Below are 26,760 nucleotides of genomic sequence, written 5' to 3'. Positions count from 1 at the left end.
GCCTTAGGTGCCTACTAATTACTGTGCACGTGGCCTCTCACTAGCCGGCTCCTCAGTTTTATAGCTGGTCCCTGCATTTATACATTAGATTACACATAATATACACACAAGCCTTAGGTGCCTACTAATTACTGTGCACGTGGCCCCTCACTAGCCGGCTCCTCAGTTTTATAGCTGGTCCGTGCATTTATACATTAGATTACACATAATATACACACAAGCCTTAAGTGCCTACTAATTACTGTGCACGTGGCCCCTCACTAGCGGCTCCTCAGTTTTATAGCTGGTCCGTGCATTTATACATTAGATTACACATAATATACACACAAGCCTTAGGTGCCTACTAATTACTGTGCACGTGGCCTCTCACTAGCGGCTCCTCAGTTTTATAGCTGGTCCCTGCATTTATACATTAGATTACACATAATATACACACAAGCCTTAGGTGCCTACTAATTATTGTGCACGTGGCCTCTCACTAGCTGGCTCCTCAGTTTTATAGCTGGTCCGTGCATTTATACATTAGATTACACATGATATACACACAAGCCTTAGGTGCCTACTAATTACTGTGCACGTGGCCCCTCACTAGCCGGCTCCTCAGTATTATAGCTGGTCCCTGCATTTATACATTAGATTACACATAATATACACACAAGCCTTAGGTGCCTACTAATTATTGTGCACGTGGCCTCTCACTAGCTGGCTCCTCAGTTTTATAGCTGGTCCGTGCATTTATACATTAGATTACACATGATATACACACAAGCCTTAGGTGCCTACTAATTACTGTGCACGTGGCCCCTCACTAGCCGGCTCCTCAGTTTAATAGCTGGTCCCTGCATTTATACATTAGATTACACATAATATACACACAAGCCTTAGGTGCCTACTAATTACTGTGCACGTGGCCCCTCACTAGCCGACTCCTCAGTCCTTGCATTTATACATTAGATTACACATAATATACACACAAGCCTTAGGTACCTACTAATTACTGTGCACGTGGCCCCTCACTAGCGGCACCTCAGTTTTATACCTGGTCCCTGCATTTATACATTAGATTACACATAATATACACACAAGCCTAATTATTGTGCACGTGGCCTCTCACTAGCGGCTCCTCAGTTTTATAGCTGGTCCCTGCATTTATACATTAGATTACACATAATATACACACAAGCCATAGGTGCCTACTAATTACTGTGCACGTGGCCTCTCACTAGCGGCTCCTCAGTTTTATAGCTGGTCCGTGCATTTATACATTAGATTACACATAATATACACACAAGCCTTAGGTGCCTACTAATTACTGTGCACGTGGCCCCTCACTAGCGGCTCCTCAGTTTTATAGCTGGTCCGTGCATTTATACATTAGATTACACATGATATACACACAAGGCTTAGGTGCCTACTAATTAATGTGCACGTGGCCCCTCACTAGCGGCTCCTCAGTTTTATAGCTGGTCCGTGCATTTATACATTAGATTACACATAATATACACACAAGCCTTAGGTGCCTACTAATTACTGTGCACGTGGCCTCTCACTAGCGGCTCCTCAGTTTTATAACTGGTCCGTGCATTTATACATTAGATTACACATAATATACACACAAGCCTTAGGTGCCTACTAATTATTGTGCACGTGGCCCCTCACTAGCGGCTCCTCAGTTTTATAGCTGGTCCGTGCATTTATACATTAGATTACACATAATATACACACAAGCCTTAGGTGCCTACTAATTACTGTGCACGTGGCCTCTCACTAGCGGCTCCTCAGTTTTATAGCTGGTCCCTGCATTTATACATTAGATTACACATAATATACACACAAGCCTTAGGTGCCTACTAATTACTGTGCACGTGGCCCCTCACTAGCCGGCTCCTCAGTTTTATAGCTGGTCCCTGTATTTATACATTAGATTACACATAATATACACACAAGCCTTAGGTGCCTACTAATTACTGTGCACGTGGCCCCTCACTAGCGGCTCCTCAGTTTTATAGCTGGTCCGTGCATTTATACATTAGATTACACATAATATACACACAAGCCTTAGGTGCCTACTAATTACTGTGCACGTGGCCCCTCACTAACCGGCTCCTCAGTATTATAGCTGGTCCGTGCAGTTATACATTAGATTACACATAATATACACACAAGCCTTAGGTGCCTACTAATTACTGTGCAAGTGGCCTCTCACTAGCGGCTCCTCAGTTTAATAGCTGGTCCCTGCATTTATACATTAGATTACACATAATATACACACAAGCCTTAGGTGCCTACTAATTACTGTGCACGTGGCCCCTCACTAGCCGACTCCTCAGTCCTTGCATTTATACATTAGATTACACATAATATACACACAAGCCTTAGGTGCCTACTAATTACTGTGCACGTGGCCCCTCACTAGCGGCACCTCAGTTTTATACCTGGTCCCTGCATTTATACATTAGATTACACATAATATACACACAAGCCTAATTACTGTGCACGTGGCCTCTCACTAGCGGCTCCTCAGTTTTATAGCTGGTCCCTGCATTTATACATTAGATTACACATAATATACACACAAGCCATAGGTGCCTACTAATTACTGTGCACGTGGCCTCTCACTAGCGGCTCCTCAGTTTTATAGCTGGTCCGTGCATTTATACATTAGATTACACATAATATACACACAAGCCTTAGGTGCCTACTAATTACTGTGCACGTGGCCCCTCACTAGCGGCTCCTCAGTTTTATAGCTGGTCCGTGCATTTATACATTAGATTACACATGATATACACACAAGGCTTAGGTGCCTACTAATTAATGTGCACGTGGCCCCTCACTAGCGGCTCCTCAGTTTTATAGCTGGTCTGTGCATTTATACATTAGATTACACATAATATACACACAAGCCTTAGGTGCCTACTAATTACTGTGCACGTGGCCTCTCACTAGCGGCTCCTCAGTTTTATAACTGCTCCGTGCATTTATACATTAGATTACACATAATATACACACAAGCCTTAGGTGCCTACTAATTACTGTGCACGTGGCCCCTCACTAGCGGCTCCTCAGTTTTATAGCTGGTCCGTGCATTTATACATTAGATTACACATAATATACACACAAGCCTTAGGTGCCTACTAATTACTGTGCACGTGGCCCCTCACTAACCGGCTCCTCAGTTTTATAGCTGGTCCGTGCATTTATACATTAGATTACACATAATATACACACAAGCCTTAGGTGCCTACTAATTACTGTGCACGTGGCCTCTCACTAGCGGCTCCTCAGTTTTATAACTGGTCCGTGCATTTATACATTAGATTACACATAATATACACACAAGCCTTAGGTGCCTACTAATTACTGTGCACGTGGCCTCTCACTAGCCGGCTCCTCAGTTTTATAGCTGGTCCCTGCATTTATACATTAGATTACACATAATATACACACAAGCCTTAGGTGCCTACTAATTACTGTGCACGTGGCCCCTCACTAGCGGCTCCTCAGTTTTATAGCTGGTCCGTGCATTTATACATTAGATTACACATAATATACACACAAGCCTTAGGTGCCTACTAATTACTGTGCACGTGGCCCCTCACTAGCCGGCTCCTCAGTTTTATAGCTGGTCCGTGCATTTATACATTAGATTACACATAATATACACACAAGGCTTAGGTGCCTACTAATTACTGTGCACGTGGCCCCTCACTAGCCGGCTCCTCAGTTTCATTGCTGGTCCCTGCATTTATACATTAGATTACACATAATATACACACAAGCCTTAGGTGCCTACTAATTATTGTGCACGTGGCCCCTCACTAGCGGCTCCTCAGTTTTATAGCTGGTACGTGCATTTATACATTAGATTACACATGATATACACACAAGCCTTAGGTGCCTACTAATTACTGTGCACGTGGCCCCTCACTAGCCGGCTCCTCAGTTTTATAGCTGGTCCGTGCATTTATACATTAGATTACACATGATATACACACAAGCCTTAGGTGCCTACTAATTACTGTGCACGTGGCCTCTCACTAGCGGCTCCTCAGTTTTATAGCTGGTCCGTGCATTTATACATTAGATTACACATAATATACACACAAGCCTTAGGTGCCTACTAATTAATGTGCATGTGGCCTCTCACTAGCCGGCTCCTCAGTTTTATAGCTGGTCCCTGCATTTATACATTAGATTACACATAATATACACACAAGCCTTAGGTGCCTACTAATTACTGTGCACGTGGCCTCTCACTAGCCGGCTCCTCAGTTTTATAACTGGTCCGTGCATTTATACATTAGATTACACATAATATACACACAAGCCTTAGGTGCCTACTAATTACTGTGCACGTGGCCCCTCACTAGCCGGCTCCTCAGTTTTATAGCTGGTCCCTGCATTTATACATTAGATTACACATGATATACACACAAGGCTTAGGTGCCTACTAATTACTGTGCACGTGGCCTCTCACTAGCGGCTCCTCAGTTTTATAGCTGGTCCGTGCATTTATACATTAGATTACACATAATATACACACAAGCCTTAGGTGCCTACTAATTACTGTGCACGTGGCCTCTCACTAGCCGGCTCCTCAGTTTTATAGCTGGTCCGTGCATTTATACATTAGATTACACATAATATACACACAAGCCTTAGGTGCCTACTAATTACTGTGCACGTGGCCCCTCACTAGCCGACTCCTCAGTCCTTGCATTTATACATTAGATTACACATAATATACACACAAGCCTTAGGTGCCTACTAATTACTGTGCACGTGGCCCCTCACTAGCCGGCTCCTCAGTTTTATAGCTGGTCCCTGCATTTATACATTAGATTACACATAATATACACACAAGCCTTAGGTGCCTACTAATTACTGTGCACGTGGCCTCTTACTAGCCGGCTCCTCAGTTTTATAGCTGGTCCGTGCATTTATACATTAGATTACACATAATATACACACAAGCCTTAGGTGCCTACTAATTACTGTGCACGTGGCCTCTCACTAGCGGCTCCTCAGTTTTATAGCTGGTCCGTGCATTTATACATTAGATTACACATAATATACACACAAGCCTTAGGTGCCTACTAATTACTGTGCACGTGGCCCCTCACTAGCCGGCTCCTCAGTTTTATAGCTGGTCCGTGCATTTATACATTAGATTACACATAATATACACACAAGCCTTAGGTGCCTACTAATTACTGTGCACGTGGCCTCTCACTAGCGGCTCCTCAGTTTTATAGCTGGTCCGTGCATTTATACATTAGATTACACATAATATACACACAAGCCTTAGGTGCCTACTAATTACTGTGCACGTGGCCCCTCACTAGCCGGCTCCTCAGTTTTATAGCTGGTCCGTGCATTTATACATTAGATTACACATAATATACACACAAGCCTTAGGTGCCTACTAATTACTGTGCACGTGGCCCCTCACTAGCCGGCTCCTCAGTTTTATAACTGGTCCCTGCTTTTATACATTAGATTACACATAATATACACACAAGCCTTAGGTGCCTACTAATTACTGTGCACGTGGCCCCTCACTAGCCGGCTCCTCAGTTTTATAGCTGGTCCGTGCATTTATACATTAGATTACACATGATATACACACAAGCCTTAGGTGCCTACTAATTACTGTGCACGTGGCCTCTCACTAGCCGGCTCCACAGTTTTATAGCTGGTCCCTGCATTTATACATTAGATTACACATAATATACACACAAGCCTTAGGTGCCTACTAATTACTGTGCACGTGGCCTCTCACTAGCGGCTCCTCAGTTTTATAGCTGGTCCCTGCATTTATACATTAGATTACACATAATATACACACAAGCCTTAGGTGCCTACTAATTATTATGCACGTGGCCTCTCACTAGCCGGCTCCTCAGTTTTATAGCTGGTCCATGCATTTATACATTAGATTACACATAATATACACACAAGCCTTAGGTGCCTACTAATTACTGTGCACGTGGCCCCTCACTAGCGGCTCCTCAGTTTTATAGCTGGTCCGTGCATTTATACATTAGATTACACATAATATACACACAAGCCTTAGGTGCCTACTAAATACTGTGCACGTGGCCCCTCACTAGCCGGCTCCTCAGTTTTATAGCTGGTCCGTGCATTTATACATTAGATTACACATGATATACACACAAGCCTTAGGTGCCTACTAATTACTGTGCATGTGGCCCCTCACTAGCGGCTCCTCAGTTTTATAGCTGGTCCGTGCATTTATACATTAGATTACACATAATATACACACAAGCCTTAGGTGCCTACTAATTACTGTGCACGTGGCCTCTCACTAGCCGGCTCCTCAGTTTTATAGCTGGTCCCTGCATTTATACATTATATTACACATAATATACACACAAGCCTTAGGTGCCTACTAATTATTGTGCACGTGGCCTCTCACTAGCTGGCTCCTCAGTTTTATAGCTGGTCCGTGCATTTATACATTAGATTACACATGATATACACACAGGCCTTAGGTGCCTACTAATTACTGTGCACGTGGCCCCTCACTAGCCGGCTCCTCAGTTTAATAGCTGGTCCCTGCATTTATACATTAGATTACACATAATATACACACAAGCCTTAGGTGCCTACTAATTACTGTGCAGGTGGCCCCTCACTAGCCGACTCCTCAGTCCTTGCATTTATACATTAGATTACACATAATATACACACAAGCCTTAGGTGCCTACTAATTACTGTGCACGTGGCCCCCTCACTAGCGGCACCTCAGTTTTATACCTGGTCCCTGCATTTATACATTAGATTACACATAATATACACACAAGCCTAATTATTGTGCACGTGGCCTCTCACTAGCGGCTCCTCAGTTTTATAGCTGGTCCCTGCATTTATACATTAGATTACACATAATATACACACAAGCCATAGGTGCCTACTAATTACTGTGCACGTGGCCTCTCACTAGCGGCTCCTCAGTTTTATAGCTGGTCCGTGCATTTATACATTAGATTACACATAATATACACACAAGCCTTAGGTGCCTACTAATTACTGTGCACGTGGCCCCTCACTAGCGGCTCCTCAGTTTTATAGCTGGTCCGTGCATTTATACATTAGATTACACATAATATACACACAAGCCTTAGGTGCCTACTAATTACTGTGCACGTGGCCTCTCACTAGCCGGCTCCTCAGTTTTATAGCTGGTCCGTGCATTTATACATTAGATTACACATAATATACACACAAGCCTAATTATTGTGCACGTGGCCTCTCACTAGCGGTTCCTCAGTTTTATAGCTGGTCCGTGCATTTATACATTAGATTACACATAATATACACACAAGCCTTAGGTGCCTACTAATTACTGTGCACGTGGCCCCTCACTAGCGGCTCCTCAGTTTTATAGCTGGTCCGTGCATTTATACATTAGATTACACATAATATACACACAAGGCTTAGGTGCCAACTAATTACTGTGCACGTGGCCCCTCACTAGCCGGCTCCTCAGTTTCATTGCTGGTCCCTGCATTTATACATTAGATTACACATAATATACACACAAGCCTTAGGTGCCTACTAATTACTGTGCACGTGGCCCCTCACTAGCCGGCTCCTCAGTTTTATAGCTGGTCCGTGCATTTATACATTAGATTACACATAATATACACACAAGCCTTAGGTGCCTACTAATAACTGTGCACGTGGCCTCTCACTAGCCGGCTCCTCAGTTTTATAGCTGGTCCGTGCATTTATACATTAGATTACACATAATATACACACAAGCCTTAGGTGCCTACTAATTACTGTGCACGTGGCCCCTCACTAGCCGGCTCCTCAGTTTTATAGCTGGTCCGTGCATTTATACATTAGATTACACATAATATACACACAAGCCTTAGGTGCCTACTAATTACTGTGCACGTGGCCTCTCACTAGCGGCTCCTCAGTTTTATAGCTGGTCCGTGCATTTATACATTAGATTACACATAATATACACACAAGCCTTAGGTGCCTACTAATTACTGTGCACGTGGCCTCTCACTAGCGGCTCCTCAGTTTTATATCTGGTCCGTGCATTTATACATTATATTACACATAATATACACACAAGCCTTAGGTGCCTACTAATAACTGTGCACGTGGCCTCTCACTAGCCGGCTCCTCAGTTTTATAACTGGTCTGTGCATTTATACATTAGATTACACATAATATACACACAAGCCTTAGGTGCCTACTAATTACTGTGCACGTGGCCCCTCACTAGCGGCTCCTCAGTTTTATAGCTGGTCCGTGCATTTATACATTAGATTACACATAATATACACACAAGCCTTAGGTGCCTACTAATTACTGTGCACGTGGCCCCTCACTAGCCGGCTCCTCAGTTTTATAGCTGGTCCCTGCATTTATACATTAGATTACACATAATATACACACAAGCCTTAGGTGCCTACTAATTACTGTGCACGTGGCCTCTCACTAGCCGGCTCCTCAGTTTTATAGCTGGTCCGTGCATTTATACATTAGATTACACATAATATACACACAAGCCTTAGGTGCCTACTAATTACTGTGCACGTGGCCCCTCACTAGCGGCTCCTCAGTTTTATAGCTGGTCCGTGCATTTATACATTAGATTACACATAATATACACACAAGCCTTAGGTGCCTACTAATTACTGTGCACGTGGCCCCTCACTAGCCGGCTCCTCAGTTTTATAGCTGGTCCGTGCATTTATACATTAGATTACACATGATATACACACAAGCCTTAGGTGCCTACTAATTACTGTGCACGTGGCCTCTCACTAGCCGGCTCCTCAGTTTTATAGCTGGTCCGTGCATTTATACATTAGATTACACATAATATACACACAAGCCTTAGGTGCCTACTAATTAATGTGCACGTGGCCTCTCACTAGCGGCTCCTCAGTTTTATAGCTGGTCCCTGCATTTATACATTAGATTACACATAATATACACACAAGCCTTAGGTGCCTACTAATTACTGTGCACGTGGCCTCTCACTAGCCGGCTCCTCAGTTTTATAGCTGGTCCGTGCATTTATACATTAGATTACACATAATATACACACAAGCCTTAGGTGCCTACTAATTACTGTGCAAGTGGCCTCTCACTAGCCGGCTCCTCAGTTTTATAGCTGGTCCGTGCATTTATACATTAGATTACACATAATATACACACAAGCCTTAGGTGCCTACTAATTACTGTGCACGTGGCCCCTCACTAGCGGCTCCTCAGTTTTATAGCTGGTCCGTGCATTTATACATTAGATTACACATAATATACACACAAGCCTTAGGTGCCTACTAATTACTGTGCACGTGGCCCCTCACTAGCGGCTCCTCAGTTTTATAGCTGGTCCGTGCATTTATACATTAGATTACACATAATATACACACAAGCCTTAGGTGCCTACTAATTACTGTGCACGTGGCCTCTCACTAGCGGCTCCTCAGTTTTATAGCTGGTCCCTGCATTTATACATTAGATTACACATAATATACACACAAGCCTTAGGTGCCTACTAATTACTGTGCACGTGGCCCCTCACTAGCCGGCTCCTCAGTTTTATAGCTGGTCCCTGTATTTATACATTAGATTACACATAATATACACACAAGCCTTAGGTGCCTACTAATTACTGTGCACGTGGCCCCTCACTAGCGGCTCCTCAGTTTTATAGCTGGTCCGTGCATTTATACATTAGATTACACATAATATACACACAAGCCTTAGGTGCCTACTAATTACTGTGCACGTGGCCCCTCACTAACCGGCTCCTCAGTATTATAGCTGGTCCGTGCAGTTATACATTAGATTACACATAATATACACACAAGCCTTAGGTGCCTACTAATTACTGTGCACGTGGCCTCTCACTAGCGGCTCCTCAGTTTTATAGCTGGTCCGTGCATTTATACATTAGATTACACATAATATACACACAAGCCTTAGGTGCCTACTAATTATTGTGCACGTGGCCTCTCACTAGCTGGCTCCTCAGTTTTATAGCTGGTCCGTGCATTTATACATTAGATTACACATGATATACACACAAGCCTTAGGTGCCTACTAATTACTGTGCACGTGGCCCCTCACTAGCCGGCTCCTCAGTTTAATAGCTGGTCCCTGCATTTATACATTAGATTACACATAATATACACACAAGCCTTAGGTGCCTACTAATTACTGTGCACGTGGCCCCTCACTAGCCGACTCCTCAGTCCTTGCATTTATACATTAGATTACACATAATATACACACAAGCCTTAGGTGCCTACTAATTACTGTGCACGTGGCCCCTCACTAGCGGCACCTCAGTTTTATACCTGGTCCCTGCATTTATACATTAGATTACACATAATATACACACAAGCCTAATTACTGTGCACGTGGCCTCTCACTAGCGGCTCCTCAGTTTTATAGCTGGTCCCTGCATTTATACATTAGATTACACATAATATACACACAAGCCATAGGTGCCTACTAATTACTGTGCACGTGGCCTCTCACTAGCGGCTCCTCAGTTTTATAGCTGGTCCGTGCATTTATACATTAGATTACACATAATATACACACAAGCCTTAGGTGCCTACTAATTACTGTGCACGTGGCCCCTCACTAGCGGCTCCTCAGTTTTATAGCTGGTCCGTGCATTTATACATTAGATTACACATGATATACACACAAGGCTTAGGTGCCTACTAATTAATGTGCACGTGGCCCCTCACTAGCGGCTCCTCAGTTTTATAGCTGGTCTGTGCATTTATACATTAGATTACACATAATATACACACAAGCCTTAGGTGCCTACTAATTACTGTGCACGTGGCCTCTCACTAGCGGCTCCTCAGTTTTATAACTGCTCCGTGCATTTATACATTAGATTACACATAATATACACACAAGGCTTAGGTGCCTACTAATTACTGTGCACGTGGCCCCTCACTAGCCGGCTCCTCAGTTTCATTGCTGGTCCCTGCATTTATACATTAGATTACACATAATATACACACAAGCCTTAGGTGCCTACTAATTATTGTGCACGTGGCCCCTCACTAGCGGCTCCTCAGTTTTATAGCTGGTACGTGCATTTATACATTAGATTACACATGATATACACACAAGCCTTAGGTGCCTACTAATTACTGTGCACGTGGCCCCTCACTAGCCGGCTCCTCAGTTTTATAGCTGGTCCGTGCATTTATACATTAGATTACACATAATATACACACAAGCCTTAGGTGCCTACTAATTACTGTGCACGTGGCCTCTCACTAGCGGCTCCTCAGTTTTATAGCTGGTCCGTGCATTTATACATTAGATTACACATAATATACACACAAGCCTTAGGTGCCTACTAATTAATGTGCATGTGGCCTCTCACTAGCCGGCTCCTCAGTTTTATAGCTGGTCCCTGCATTTATACATTAGATTACACATAATATACACACAAGCCTTAGGTGCCTACTAATTACTGTGCACGTGGCCCCTCACTAGCCGGCTCCTCAGTTTTATAGCTGGTCCCTGCATTTATACATTAGATTACACATGATATACACACAAGGCTTAGGTGCCTACTAATTACTGTGCACGTGGCCTCTCACTAGCGGCTCCTCAGTTTTATAGCTGGTCCGTGCATTTATACATTAGATTACACATAATATACACACAAGCCTTAGGTGCCTACTAATTACTGTGCACGTGGCCTCTCACTAGCCGGCTCCTCAGTTTTATAGCTGGTCCGTGCATTTATACATTAGATTACACATAATATACACACAAGCCTTAGGTGCCTACTAATTACTGTGCACGTGGCCCCTCACTAGCCGACTCCTCAGTCCTTGCATTTATACATTAGATTACACATAATATACACACAAGCCTTAGGTGCCTACTAATTACTGTGCACGTGGCCCCTCACTAGCCGGCTCCTCAGTTTTATAGCTGGTCCCTGCATTTATACATTAGATTACACATAATATACACACAAGCCTTAGGTGCCTACTAATTACTGTGCACGTGGCCTCTTACTAGCCGGCTCCTCAGTTTTATAGCTGGTCCGTGCATTTATACATTAGATTACACATAATATACACACAAGCCTTAGGTGCCTACTAATTACTGTGCACGTGGCCCCTCACTAGCCGGCTCCTCAGTTTTATAGCTGGTCCGTGCATTTATACATTAGATTACACATAATATACACACAAGCCTTAGGTGCCTACTAATTACTGTGCACGTGGCCTCTCACTAGCGGCTCCTCAGTTTTATAGCTGGTCCGTGCATTTATACATTAGATTACACATAATATACACACAAGCCTTAGGTGCCTACTAATTATTGTGCACGTGGCCCCTCACTAGCCGGCTCCTCAGTTTTATAGCTGGTCCGTGCATTTATACATTAGATTACACATAATATACACACAAGCCTTAGGTGCCTACTAATTACTGTGCACGTGGCCCCTCACTAGCGGCTCCTCAGTTTTATAGCTGGTCCGTGCATTTATACATTAGATTACACATAATATACACACAAGCCTTAGGTGCCTACTAAATACTGTGCACGTGGCCCCTCACTAGCCGGCTCCTCAGTTTTATAGCTGGTCCGTGCATTTATACATTAGATTACACATGATATACACACAAGCCTTAGGTGCCTACTAATTACTGTGCACGTGGCCCCTCACTAGCGGCTCCTCAGTTTTATAGCTGGTCCGTGCATTTATACATTAGATTACACATAATATACACACAAGCCTTAGGTGCCTACTAATTACTGTGCACGTGGCCTCTCACTAGCCGGCTCCTCAGTTTTATAGCTGGTCCCTGCATTTATACATTAGATTACACATAATATACACACAAGCCTTAGGTGCCTACTAATTATTGTGCACGTGGCCTCTCACTAGCTGGCTCCTCAGTTTTATAGCTGGTCCGTGCATTTATACATTAGATTACACATGATATACACACAAGCCTTAGGTGCCTACTAATTACTGTGCACGTGGCCCCTCACTAGCCGGCTCCTCAGTTTAATAGCTGGTCCCTGCATTTATACATTAGATTACACATAATATACACACAAGCCTTAGGTGCCTACTAATTACTGTGCACGTGGCCCCTCACTAGCCGACTCCTCAGTCCTTGCATTTATACATTAGATTACACATAATATACACACAAGCCTTAGGTGCCTACTAATTACTGTGCACGTGGCCCCTCACTAGCGGCACCTCAGTTTTATACCTGGTCCCTGCATTTATACATTAGATTACACATAATATACACACAAGCCTAATTATTGTGCACGTGGCCTCTCACTAGCGGCTCCTCAGTTTTATAGCTGGTCCCTGCATTTATACATTAGATTACACATAATATACACACAAGCCATAGGTGCCTACTAATAACTGTGCACGTGGCCTCTCACTAGCGGCTCCTCAGTTTTATAGCTGGTCCGTGCATTTATACATTAGATTACACATAATATACACACAAGCCTTAGGTGCCTACTAATTACTGTGCACGTGGCCTCTCACTAGCGGCTCCTCAGTTTTATAGCTGGTCCGTGCATTTATACATTAGATTACACATAATATACACACAAGCCTTAGGTGCCTACTAATTAATGTGCACGTGGCCCCTCACTAGCCGGCTCCTCAGTTTTATAGCTGGTCCCTGCATTTATACATTAGATTACACATAATATACACACAAGCCTTAGGTGCCTACTAATTACTGTGCACGTGGCCCCTCACTAGCCGGCTCCTCAGTTTTATAGCTGGTCCCTGCATTTATACATTAGATTACACATAATATACACACAAGCCTTAGGTGCCTACTAATTACTGTGCACGTGGCCCTTCACTAGCGGCTCCTCAGTTTTATAGCTGGTCCGTGCATTTATACATTAGATTACACATGATATACACACAAGCCTTAGGTGCCTACTAATTAATGTGCACGTGGCCCCTCACTAGCGGCTCCTCAGTTTTATAGCTGGTCTGTGCATTTATACATTAGATTACACATAATATACACACAAGCCTTAGGTGCCTACTAATTACTGTGCACGTGGCCTCTCACTAGCGGCTCCTCAGTTTTATAGCTGGTCCGTGCATTTATACATTAGATTACACATAATATACACACAAGCCTTAGGTGCCTACTAATTATTGTGCACGTGGCCCTCACTAGCGGCTCCTCAGTTTTATAGCTGGTCCGTGCATTTATACATTAGATTACACATGATATACACACAAGCCTTAGGTGCCTACTAATTACTGTGCACGTGGCCCCTCACTAGCCGGCTCCTCAGTTTTATAGCTGGTCCGTGCATTTATACATTAGATTACACATAATATACACACAAGCCTTAGGTGCCTACTAATTACTGTGCACGTGGCCCCTCACTAGCCGGCTCCTCAGTTTTATAGCTGGTCCCTGCATTTATACATTAGATTACACATAATATACACACAAGCCTTAGGTGCCTACTAATTACTGTGCACGTGGCCCCTCACTAGCCGGCTCCTCAGTTTTATAGCTGGTCCCTGCATTTATACATTAGATTACACATAATATACACACAAGCCTTAGGTGCCTACTAATTACTGTGCACGTGGCCCCTCACTAGCCGGCTCCTCAGTTTTATAGCTGGTCCGTGCATTTATACATTAGATTACACATATATACACACAAGCCTTAGGTGCCTACTAATTACTGTGCACGTGGCCCTCTCACTAGCCGGCTCCTCAGTTTTATAGCTGGTCCCGTGCATTTATACATTAGATTACACATAATATACACACAAGCCTTAGGTGCCTACTAATTACTGTGCACGTGGCCTCTCACTAGCCGGCTCCTCAGTTTTATAGCTGGTCCAGTGCATTTATACATTAGATTACACATAATATACACACAAGCCTTAGGTGCCTACTAATTACTGTGCACGTGGCCCCTCACTAGCGGCTCCTCAGTTTTATAGCTGGTCCGTGCATTTATACATTAGATTACACATAATATACACACAAGCCTTAGGTGCCTACTAATTACTGTGCACGTGGCCCCTCACTAGCGGCTCCTCAGTTTTATAGCTGGTCCGTGCATTTATACATTAGATTACACATGATATACACACAAGCCTTAGGTGCCTACTAATTACTGTGCACGTGGCCCCTCACTAGCCGCACCTCAGTTTATAGCTGGTCCCGTGCATTTATACATTAGATTACACATAATATACACACAAGCCTTAGGTGCCTACTAATTACTGTGCACGTGGCCTCTCACTAGCCGGCTCCTCAGTTTTATAGCTGGTCCCTGCATTTATACATTAGATTACACATAATATACACACAAGCCTTAGGTGCCTACTAATTACTGTGCACGTGGCCCTCTCACTAGCCTGGCTCCTCAGTTTTTATAGCTGGTCCGTGCATTTATACATTAGATTACACATGATATACACACAAGCCTTAGGTGCCTACTAATTACTGTGCACGTGGCCTCTCACTAGCCGGCTCCACAGTTTTATAGCTGGTCCCTGCATTTATACATTAGATTACACATAATATACACACAAGCCTTAGGTGCCTACTAATTACTGTGCACGTGGCCCCTCACTAGCCGACTCCTCAGTCCTTGCATTTATACATTAGATTACACATAATATACACACAAGCCTTAGGTGCCTACTAATTACTGTGCACGTGGCCCCTCACTAGCGGCACCTCAGTTTTATACCTGGTCCCTGCATTTATACATTAGATTACACATAATATACACACAAGCCTAATTATTGTGCACGTGGCCTCTCACTAGCCGGCTCCTCAGTTTTATAGCTGGTCCCTGCATTTATACATTAGATTACACATAATATACACACAAGCCATAGGTGCCTACTAGTAACTGTGCACGTGCCCCTCACTAGCGGCTCCTCAGTTTTATAGCTGGTCCGTGCATTTATACATTAGATTACACATAATATACACACAAGCCTTAGGTGCCTACTAATTACTGTGCACGTGGCCCTCACTAGCGGCTCCTCAGTTTTATAGCTGGTCCGTGCATTTATACATTAGATTACACATGATATACACACAAGCCTTAGGTGCCTACTAATTAATGTGCACGTGGCCCTCTCACTAGCGGCTCCTCAGTTTTATAGCTGGTCCGTGCATTTATACATTAGATTACACATAATATACACACAAGCCTTAGGTGCATACTAATTACTGTGCACGTGGCCTCTCACTAGCCGGCTCCTCAGTTTTATAGCTGGTCCGTGCATTTATACATTAGATTACACATAATATACACACAAGCCTTAGGTGCCTACTAATTATTGTGCACGTGGCCCCTCACTAGCGGCTCCTCAGTTTTATAGCTGGTCCGTGCATTTATACATTAGATTACACATGATATACACACAAGCCTTAGGTGCCTACTAATTACTGTGCACGTGGCCCCTCACTAGCCGGCTCCTCAGTTTTATAGCTGGTCCGTGCATTTATACATTAGATTACACATAATATACACACAAGCCTTAGGTGCCTACTAATTACTGTGCACGTGGCCCCTCACTAGCGGCTCCTCAGTTTTATAGCTGGTCCCTGCATTTATACATTAGATTACACATAATATACACACAAGCCTTAGGTGCCTACTAATTACTGTGCACTTGGCCTCCTCACTAGCCGGCTCCTCAGTTTTATAGCTGGTCCGTGCATTTATACATTAGATTACACATAATATACACACAAGCCTTAGGTGCCTACTAATTACTGTGCACGTGGCCTCTCACTAGCGGCTCCTCAGTTTTATAGCTGGTCCGTGCATTTATACATTAGATTACACATAATATACACACAAGCCTTAGGTGCCTACTAATTACTGTGCACGTGGCCTCTCACTAGCCGGCTCCTCAGTTTTATAGCTGGTCCGTGCATTTATACATTAGATTACACATAATATACACACAAGCCTTAGGTGCCTACTAATTACTGTGCACGTGGCCCCTCACTAGCGGCTCCTCAGTTTTATAGCTGGTCCGTGCATTTATACATTAGATTACACATAATATACACACAAGCCTTAGGTGCCTACTAATTACTGTGCACGTGGCCCCTCACTAGCCGGCTCCTCAGTTTTATAGCTGGTCCGTGCATTTATACATTAGATTACACATAATATACACACAAGCTTAGGTGCCTACTAATTACTGTGCACGTGGCCCCTCACTAGCCGGCTCCTCAGTTTCATTGCTGGTCCCGTGCATTAATACATTAGATTACACATAATATACACACAAGCCTTAGGTGCCTACTAATTACTGTGCACGTGGCCCCTCACTAGCGGCTCCTCAGTTTTATAGCTGGTCCGTGCATTTATACATTAGATTACACATAATATACACACAAGCCTTAGGTGCCTACTAATTACTGTGCACGTGGCCCCTCACTAGCCGGCTCCTCAGTTTTATAGCTGGTCCGTGCATTTATACATTAGATTACACATAATATACACACAAGCCTTAGGTGCCTACTAATTACTGTGCACGTGGCCTCTCACTAGCGGCTCCTCAGTTTTATAGCTGGTCCGTGCATTTATACATTAGATTACACATGATATACACACAAGGCTTAGGTGCCTACTAATTACTGTGCACGTGGCCTCTCACTAGCGGCTCCTCAGTTTTATAGCTGGTCCGTGCATTTATACATTAGATTACACATAATATACACACAAGCCTTAGGTGCCTACTAATTACTGTGCACGTGGCCCCTCACTAGCCGGCTCCTCAGTTTTATAGCTGGTCCCTGCATTTATACATTAGATTACACATAATATACACACAAGCCTTAGGTGCCTACTAATTACTGTGCACGTGGCCTCTCACTAGCCGGCTCCTCAGTTTTATAACTGGTCCGTGCATTTATACATTAGATTACACATAATATACACACAAGCCTTAGGTGCCTACTAATTATTGTGCACGTGGCCCCTCACTAGCCGGCTCCTCAGTTTTATAGCTGGTCCGTGCATTTATACATTAGATTACACATAATATACACACAAGCCTTAGGTGCCTACTAATTACTGTGCACGTGGCCCCTCACTAGCGGCTCCTCAGTTTTATAGCTGGTCCGTGCATTTATACATTAGATTACACATAACATACACACAAGCCTTAGGTGCCTACTAATTATTGTGCACGTGGCCTCTCACTAGCCGGCTCCTCAGTTTTATAGCTGGTCCGTGCATTTATACATTAGATTACACATAATATACACACAAGCCTTAGGTGCCTACTAATTACTGTGCACGTGGCCCCTCACTAGCGGCTCCTCAGTTTTATAGCTGGTCCGTGCATTTATACATTAGATTACACATAATATACACACAAGGCTTAGGTGCCTACTAATTACTGTGCACGTGGCCTCTCACTAGCCGGCTCCTCAGTTTTATAGCTGGTCCCTGCATTTATACATTAGATTACACATAATATACACACAAGCCTTAGGTGCCTACTAAATACTGTGCACGTGGCCCCTCACTAGCCGGCTCCTCAGTTTTATAGCTGGTCCGTGCATTTATACATTAGATTACACATGATATACACACAAGCCTTAGGTGCCTACTAATTACTGTGCACGTGGCCCCTCACTAGCGGCTCCTCAGTTTTATAGCTGGTCCGTGCATTTATACATTAGATTACACATAATATACACACAAGCCTTAGGTGCCTACTAATTACTGTGCACGTGGCCTCTCACTAGCCGGCTCCTCAGTTTTATAGCTGGTCCCTGCATTTATACATTAGATTACACATAATATACACACAAGCCTTAAGTGCCTACTAATTACTGTGCACGTGGCCTCTCACTAGCCGGCTCCTCAGTTTTATAGCTGGTCCGTGCATTTATACATTAGATTACACATAATATACACACAAGCCTTAGGTGCCTACTAATTACTGTGCACGTGGCCCCTCACTAGCCGGCTCCTCTGTTTTATTGCTGGTCCGTGCATTTATACATTAGATTACACATAATATACACACAAGCCTTAGGTGCCTACTAATTATTGTGCACGTGGCCCCTCACTAGCGGCTCCTCAGTTTTATAGCTGGTCCCTGCATTTATACATTAGATTACACATAATATACACACAAGCCTTAGGTGCCTACTAATTACTGTGCACGTGGCCCCTCACTAGCGGCTCCTCAGTTTTAAAGCTGGTCCGTGCATTTATACATTAGATTACACATAATATACACACAAGCCTTAGGTGCCTACTAATTACTGTGCACGTGGCCTCTCACTAGACGGCTCCTCAGTTTTAAAGCTGGTCCGTGCATTTATACATTAGATTACACATAATATACACACAAGGCTTAGGTGCCTACTAATTACTGTGCACGTGGCCCCTCACTAGCCAACTCCTCAGTCCCTGCATTTATACATTAGATTACACATAATATACACACAAGCCTTAGGTGCCTACTAATTACTGTGCACGTGGCCCCTCACTAGCCGGCTCCTCAGTTTTATAGCTGGTCCGTGCATTTATACATTAGATTACACATAATATACACACAAGCCTTAGGTGCCTACTAATTACTGTGCACGTGGCCTCTCACTAGCGGCTCCTCAGTTTTATAGCTGGTCCGTGCATTTATACATTAGATTACACATAATATACACACAAGCCTTAGGTGCCTACTAATTACTGTGCACGTGGCCCCTCACTAGCCGGCTACTCAGTTTTATAGCTGGTCCGTGCATTTATACATTAGATTACACATGATATACACACAAGCCTTAGGTGCCTACTAATTACTGTGCACGTGGCCTCTCACTAGCGGCTCCTCAGTTTTATAGCTGGTCCCTGCATTTATACATTAGATTACACATAATATACACACAAGCCTTAGGTGCCTACTAATTACTGTGCACGTGGCCCCTCACTAGCCGGCTCCTCAGTTTTATAACTGGTCCCTGCATTTATACATTAGATTACACATAATATACACACAAGCCTTAGGTGCCTACTAATTACTGTGCACGTGGCCCCTCACTAGCCGGCTCCTCAGTTTTATAGCTGGTCCGTGCATTTATACATTAGATTACACATAATATACACACAAGCCTTAGGTGCCAACTAATTACTGTGCACGTGGCCTCTCACTAGCCGGCTCCACAGTTTTATAGCTGGTCCCTGCATTTATACATTAGATTACACATAATATACACACAAGCCTTAGGTGCCTACTAATTACTGTGCACGTGGCCTCTCACTAGCGGCTCCTCAGTTTTATAGTTGGTCCCTGCATTTATACATTAGATTACACATAATATACACACAAGCCTTAGGTGCCTACTAATTACTGTGCACGTGGCCCCTCACTAGCGGCTCCTCAGTTTTATAGCTGGACCGTGCATTTATACATTAGATTACACATAATATACACACAAGCCTTAGGTGCCTACTAATTACTGTGCACGTGGCCCCTCACTAGCCGGCTCCTCAGTTTTATAGCTGGTCCGTGCATTTATACATTAGATTACACATGATATACACACAAGCCTTAGGTGCCTACTAATTACTGTGCACGTGGCCCCTCACTAGCGGCTCCTCAGTTTTATAGCTGGTCCGTGCATTTATACATTAGATTACACATGATATACACACAAGCCTTAGGTGCCTACTAATTACTGTGCACGTGGCCTCTCACTAGCCGGCTCCTCAGTTTTATAGCTGGTCCCTGCATTTATACATTAGATTACACATAATATACACACAAGCCTTAGGTGCCTACTAATTACTGTGCACGTGGCCTCTCACTAGCCGGCTCCTCAGTTTTATAGCTGGTCCGTGCATTTATACATTAGATTACACATAATATACACACAAGCCTTAGGTGCCTACTAATTACTGTGCACGTGGCCCCTCACTAGCGGCTCCTCAGTTTTATAGCTGGTCCCTGCATTTATACATTAGATTACACATAATATACACACAAGGCTTAGGTGCCTACTAATTACTGTGCACGTGGCCCCTCACTAGCCGACTCCTCAGTCCCTGCATTTATACATTAGATTACACATAATATACACACAAGCCTTAGGTGCCTACTAATTACTGTGCACGTGGCCCCTCACTAGCCGGCTCCTCAGTTTTATAACTGGTCCCTGCATTTATACATTAGATTACACATAATATACACAAAAGCCTTAGGTGCCTACTAATTACTGTGCACGTGGCCCCTCACTAGCGGCTCCTCAGTTTTATAGCTGGTCCGTGCATTTATACATTAGATTACACATAATATACACACAAGCCTTAGGTGCCTACTAATTACTGTGCACGTGGCCCCTCACTAGCCGGCTCCTCAGTTTTATAGCTGGTCCGTGCATTTATACATTAGATTACACATAATATACACACAAGCCTTAGGTGCCTACTAATTACTGTGCACGTGGCCTCTCATTAGCGGCTCCTCAGTTTTATAGCTGGTCCCTGCATTTATACATTAGATTACACATAATATACACACAAGCCTTAGGTGCCTACTAATTACTGTGCACGTGGCCTCTCACTAGCCGGCTCCTCAGTTTTATAGCTGGTCCGTGCATTTATACATTAGATTACACATAATATACACACAAGCCTTAGGTGCCTACTAATTACTGTGCACGTGGCCCCTCACTAGCGGCTCCTCAGTTTTATAGCTGGTCCGTGCATTTATACATTAGATTACACATAATATACACACAAGCCTTAGGTGCCTACTAATTACTGTGCACGTGGCCCCTCACTAGCCGGCTCCTCAGTTTTATAGCTGGTCCGTGCATTTATACATTAGATTACACATAATATACACACAAGCCTTAGGTGCCTACTAATTACTGTGCACGTGGCCCCTCACTAGCCGACTCCTCAGTCCTTGCATTTATACATTAGATTACACATAATATACACACAAGCCTTAGGTGCCTACTAATTACTGTGCACGTGGCCTCTCACTAGCGGTACCTCAGTTTTAAAGCTGGTCCGTGCATTTATACATTAGATTACACATAATATACACACAAGCCTTAGGTGCCTACTAATTACTGTGCACGTGGCCCCTCACTAGCCGGCTCCTCAGTTTTATAGCTGGTCCCTGCATTTATACATTAGATTACACATAATATACACACAAGCCTTAGGTGCCTACTAATTACTGTGCACGTGGCCCCTCACTAGCAGCTCCTCAGTTTTATAGCTGGTCCGTGCATTTATACATTAGATTACACATAATATACACACAAGGCTTAGGTGCCTACTAATTACTGTGCACGTGGCCCCTCACTAGCCGGCTCCTCAGTTTTATAGCTGGTCCGTGCATTTATACATTAGATTACACATAATATACACACAAGCCTTAGGTGCCTACTAATTACTGTGCACGTGGCCTCTCACTAGCGGCTCCTCAGTTTTATAGCTGGTCCGTGCATTTATACATTAGATTACACATAATATACACACAAGCCTTAGGTGCCTACTAATTACTGTGCACGTGGCCTCTCACTAGCGGCTCCTCAGTTTTATAGCTGGTCCGTGCATTTATACATTAGATTACACATAATATACACACAAGCCTTAGGTGCCTACTAATTACTGTGCACGTGGCCTCTCACTAGCGGCTCCTCAGTTTTATAGCTGGTCCCTGCATTTATACATTAGATTACACATGATATACACACAAGCCTTAGGTGCCTACTAATTACTGTGCACGTGGCCCCTCACTAGCCGGCTCCTCAGTTTTATAGCTGGTCCCTGCATTTATACATTAGATTACACATAATAAACACACAAGCCTTAGGTGCCTACTAATTACTGTGCACGTGGCCTCTCACTAGCGGCTCCTCAGTTTTATAGCTGGTCCCTGCATTTATACATTAGATTACACATAATATACACACAAGCCTTAGGTGCCTACTAATTACTGTGCACGTGGCCCCTCACTAGCGGCTCCTCAGTTTTATAGCTGGTCCCTGCATTTATACATTAGATTACACATAATATACACACAAGCCTTAGGTGCCTACTAATTACTGTGCACGTGGCCCCTCACTAGCCGGCTCCTCAGTTTTATTGCTGGTCCGTGCATTTATACATTAGATTACACATAATATACACACAAGCCTTAGGTGCCTACTAATTACTGTGCACGTGGCCCCTCACTAGCGGCTCCTCAGTTTTATAGCTGGTCCGTGCATTTATACATTAGATTACACATAATATACACACAAGCCTTAGGTGCCTACTAAATACTGTGCACGTGGCCCCTCACTAGCCGGCTCCTCAGTTTTATAGCTGGTCCGTGCATTTATACATTAGATTACACATAATATACACACAAGCCTTAGGTGCCTACTAATTACTGTGCACGTGGCCTCTCACTAGCGGCTCCTCAGTTTTATAGCTGGTCCCTGCATTTATACATTAGATTACACATAATATACACACAAGCCTTAGGTGCCTACTAATTACTGTGCACGTGGCCCCTCACTAGCCGGCTCCTCAGTTTTATAGCTGGTCCGTGCATTTATACATTAGATTACACATGATATACACACAAGGCTTAGGTGCCTACTAATTACTGTGCACGTGGCCTCTCACTAGCGGCTCCTCAGTTTTAAAGCTGGTCCGTGCATTTATACATTAGATTACACATAATATACACACAAGGCTTAGGTGCCTACTAATTACTGTGCACGTGGCCCCTCACTAGCGGCTCCTCAGTTTTAAAGCTGGTCCGTGCATTTATACATTAGATTACACATGATATACACACAAGCCTTAGGTGCCTACTAATTACTGTGCACGTGGCCCCTCACTAGCCGGCTCCTCTGTTTTATAGCTGGTCCCTGCATTTATACATTAGATTACCACATAATATACACACAAGCCTTAGGTGCCTACTAATTACTGTGCACGTGGCCCCTCACTAGCGGCTCCTCAGTTTTATAGCTGGTCCGTGCATTTATACATTAGATTACACATAATATACACACAAGCCTTAGGTGCCTACTAATTACTGTGCACGTGGCCCCTCACTAGCCGGCTCCTCAGTTTTATTGCTGGTCCGTGCATTTATACATTAGATTACACATAATATACACACAAGCCTTAGGTGCCTACTAATTACTGTGCACGTGGCCCCTCACTAGCGGCTCCTCAGTTTTAAAGCTGGTCCGTGCATTTATACATTAGATTACACATAATATACACACAAGCCTTAGGTGCCTACTAATTACTGTGCACGTGGCCCCTCACTAGCCGACTCCTCAGTCCTTGCATTTATACATTAGATTACACATAATATACACACAAGCCTTAGGTGCCTACTAATTACTGTGCACGTGGCCCCTCACTAGCCGGCTCCTCAGTTTTATAGCTGGTCCGTGCATTTATACATTAGATTACACATAATATACACACAAGCCTTAGGTGCCTACTAATTACTGTGCACGTGGCCCCTCACTAGCGGCTCCTCAGTTTTATAGCTGGTCCGTGCATTTATACATTAGATTACACATAATATACACACAAGCCTTAGGTGCCTACTAATTACTGTGCACGTGGCCCCTCACTAGCCGGCTCCTCAGTTTTATAGCTGGTCCGTGCATTTATACATTAGATTACACATAATATACACACAAGCCTTAGGTGCCTACTAATTACTGTGCACGTGGCCCCTCACTAGCGGCTCCTCAGTTTTATAGCTGGTCCGTGCATTTATACATTAGATTACACATAATATACACACAAGCCTTAGGTGCCTACTAATTACTGTGCACGTGGCCTCTCACTAGCCGGCTCCTCAGTTTTATAGCTGGTCCGTGCATTTATACATTAGATTACACATGATATACACACAAGCCTTAGGTGCCTACTAATTACTGTGCACGTGGCCTCTCACTAGCCGGCTCCTCAGTTTTATAGCTGGTCCCTGCATTTATACATTAGATTACACATAATATACACACAAGCCTTAGGTGCCTACTAATTACTGTGCACGTGGCCTCTCACTAGCCGGCTCCACAGTTTTATAGCTGGTCCCTGCATTTATACATTAGATTACACATAATATACACACAAGCCTAATTATTGTGCACGTGGCCTCTCACTAGCCGGCCCATTAGTTTTATAGCTGGTCCGTGCATTTATACATTAGATTACACATGATATACACACAAGCCTTAGGTGCCTACTAATTACTGTGCACGTGGCCCCTCACTAGCCGGCTCCTCAGTTTAATAGCTGGTCCGTGCATTTATACATTAGATTACACATAATATACACACAAGCCTAATTATTGTGCACGTGGCCTCTCACTAGCCGGCCCATTAGTTTTATTGCTGGTCCGTGCATTTATACATTAGATTACACATAATATACACACAAGCCTAATTACTGTGCACGTGGCCCCTCACTCCTTATATTTATACATTAGATTATGCATAATACGAGGACACAGATCTATTATGTACAAAAGGGTTAGGGGTGGCATATGCCGGTTGCTCTGCCTGCAGCCTGATTTTACAGATTCTGGTTGGCAGATCTTGGGAACTATAATTCCCAGCATTCTGCAATATCCTACTTTAGAGGTGCTAAGCAAAACACTACTTACTTGTTACCAGGACCATTCAATGTCACGCTGCAAGCGGATTGGATGCTAAAGCAGAGCACTGGTTTCTGGTAACAAGGGATTGGGTGCTAAGCCTCAGCCGTGCATGATTTTTGCTGACCTGCCACTCTACTGCCTGTTTCTCCGTAGACTACAAGCTTTATACAGATGCAGCATATTACACACACATATCTAATAAATTAAAGGGACATTAGACACAGATTAATTGCCTTCATGATTCAGAGCATATAGTTTAAAACATCTTCACATTTTATTTCTATTAACAAATTTGCTTCGTTATCTTGGTATCCTTTGTTGAAAAAGCTGTAATGCACTACTTGGAACTAGCTGAACATTTCAGGTTACTTAATGACAAAATATATATAAGTGCATCAACCAATCAGCAGCTATCTCCCAATAATGCATTTCTGCTCATGATCTTGCCTAGGAATATTATTCAACGAAGGATGCCAAGAGAACAAAAGCAATTTAGATAATAGAAGTAAAAGTTTTTTGCTGCTCTACCTAAATCATGAAAGTTTTAATTTGCCTTTACTGTCTCTTTAAACAGTGCTAAAAGCGACCCCTACAGTCAAGCATTTATGTAAGAATGTCCTGGTTCAGAGAGACAATAAACACCTTGTAATCATAAGATAACAAGAAATTAACATGCTACGTGACAGTGAATGCATTAACAACTTGTTTGCTGCATTTGTTTTCAACCACCAGTTGCCTTATTTACAACACTGGAAAAGACGCAGCTAGCCACTGTCATTTCATTAAGAAGTGGTGTCTAATAATCTCTGCTGAGGCCACTTAAGGATGGCTATGTGGCACAATTAGGATTAAGAAGTTCAAATCCTCACAGTAAGAAAACTCTCAGTTTGCAGATCTAAATTACAGAAAAAGGGGCAAAGTAAATAACAAATATGTATTGTGAAGTTGTTTTCCTAAACATTTTATGTTACAAACTAATGTCCCTTTAAGTGTCTTGAATAAAATATTGCTCCCTGTCTATAAGTAACAACAAGCATGTTCTAT

At 43.4% G+C, this 26,760-nt stretch overlaps 1 protein-coding gene across 4 annotated transcripts in view; it reads right to left on the bottom strand.

Moving 5' to 3' along the window:
- LOC128656607 (zinc finger protein OZF) overlaps positions 1-26,760 on the bottom strand; it is a 254,192-nt gene that overhangs the window by 175,024 nt on the left and 52,408 nt on the right. The window lies entirely within an intron of this gene.

The sequence above is a fragment of the Bombina bombina genome, chromosome 1 (genome assembly GCF_027579735.1).
Source record: "Bombina bombina isolate aBomBom1 chromosome 1, aBomBom1.pri, whole genome shotgun sequence".
In the NCBI taxonomy this organism is placed as follows: domain Eukaryota; kingdom Metazoa; phylum Chordata; class Amphibia; order Anura; family Bombinatoridae; genus Bombina; species Bombina bombina.
This window is presented reverse-complemented; position numbering and strand designations above follow the sequence as displayed.